Here is a 2,252-nt window from a genome sequence, read left to right on the forward strand (position 1 = left end):
CTTGCCATTAGTGCCTGACGTATAGTGCAGCCCAGCCAGCCTCATTCTTCTCTTTCTGGTCTGAGTCCCGCGGGATGCCCCCGTAGAGGTCCACGTTTCTGCTGTGGTCCGCCCATGTGACATTCATAGCATTCTTGCGCAGACGCCATCCAGGACCTTTTCCTGCTGTGCTGAGAGCGTCCAGTGTCTCGTGGCCCCATGCAGCAGTACCGACTCCACTGTATTAGCTACGTAACAGCCGCCTCTTGAGGTCATCTCCCATGTCAGATTTCCACACTCTCCTCATCCCATGCAAGACATTCCAGGCAAGTGCCCTCCTGACCTTCAGATGCTTCTCCGTCGAGGCAGTCCAGTCCAGGCACCGAGATATTTGAAGTCCTCGACTACCTCAAGCATCATGGTTTTGTCCTCCGTGTTAAATGCATTACTTTTGTTTACACACACACACACACACACACACACACACACACACACACACACACACACACACACACACACACACACACACACACACACACACACACACACACACACACACACACACACACACACACACACACACACACACACACACACACACACACACAGGTTTGATCCTCAGATCCTCTGATGTGCAGCTACTTCCAGAAACCCTGGAAGTCCTCTGAAAGCCCCATAAGCTGTTATGTATTCTTAAGATTATACTTGGATTTATACTTGGTTGTGTGCCGGTGTCACACGACCAGGTATGAATCAGGCATTATTATTGCTCAAAGGGATTAGATTTTTCCACAAGGCAATAAACAGAATGTGCTGCTAAGCATCTTATTGCAGGGATTTGTTTTTGTTGCACATTCAGAACGCAGACAGCAGTCTGCATGTTTACATGTTTTCATGCTCTTCCAAAATGTACGTAACAACGTGTAGGTATTTCCTGGAGAAGGTGGTCAAGGTGAAGCTACTCCTCCTAACCAGTCCTGTAGCTTTACATTCTTACAGTATGAATGGGCATTATGCATTACAACAATAAGATATTATAGACACAGAGAAGAACAATGTAACTTCTCATTGAAATATTCAAACAATGTGATATTGTGTTTCATTGTGAATTGTGATCAGTGGTGATAAAAGTACTACATTTTTACTTAGTAAAAGTATCAATACCCTATTATAAATATTCGGTATTCAACATTTACTTGCATAAAAGACGTACAAAAGTATTGGCATCAAAACATACTTAAAGTACCAAAAGTACTCATTGTGCAGAGTCCCATTTCACATGTTCAACATGTATAAAAAATCTTTTGAAAATAGCAGCTCTACAAGCTCACAATGAGTCACATTGCAACGCATTGTGAGCCTGTAGATCGGCTATTTTCAAATGGCCGAAGGCTGAAGGGCTGAAGTGATTAATGTATATTTTGTGATAATCTAAATCTACAAAGTAACTAGAAACAAAAAAAAACATTGTATGGAGTAAAAAGTACAATATCTGCCTCTGAGATGTAGTGGAATAGAAGTAAAAGTATTGAAAATTGGAAATACTCCAGTAAAGTAAAACATGCCTAAAAATACCTCAAAATTGTACTTACTATAGTAAATGTACAGTACTTAGTTACTTTACATCACTGATGTGATACACTATGCTTTGTTTTACTGTACTTTCTATCAGTTTATTTTCAATACAATAGGAATAAACTGTGTGGTGGAGTGGACTGTGGACATTAAGATGGATTTCTGTAGCTGTGTGTTGTTCATCTTGTGATGACAGCTGTGTCTGTTTCAACTCAACCACACTGCGTATGACATCTCTGGGAAAATCTGAAGCATGGGTGGGCCTGGAAGGAGCTCTGGCATTGCATAACATCACACAGACAAAGAGTGTCCACTGCACATTGTGTTTGAAGGAGGAAATCATCTTCACACCAGCGCAGCGCCAGAATTCCAGTGTGTTACCAGCGGTGGTGGAAAGTAACTAAGTACATTCACTCAAGTACTGTACTTTACTGGAGTATTTCCAATTTTCTGTACTTTTACTTCTACTCTTCTAGTCTACTCTTCTACGTACATTACCCACTTTAGCCCTATATACATTTCGGCCAATTGAAAATAGCCGATCTACAAGCTAACAATGCGTCGCATCTGCTATTTTCAAAATACTTTTATACATTTGAAAACTTGGGACATTCTGCATTTGATGTATTACCTCCTGTTTTTCTTTCTTACTGTAAATCACTCTGGATTAAGAGCGTCTGCTAAATGCCTAGATTATA

Source organism: Gymnoscopelus microlampas (assembly GCF_963454915.1).
Source record: "Gymnoscopelus microlampas genome assembly, chromosome: 8".
Taxonomy (NCBI): domain Eukaryota; kingdom Metazoa; phylum Chordata; class Actinopteri; order Myctophiformes; family Myctophidae; genus Gymnoscopelus; species Gymnoscopelus microlampas.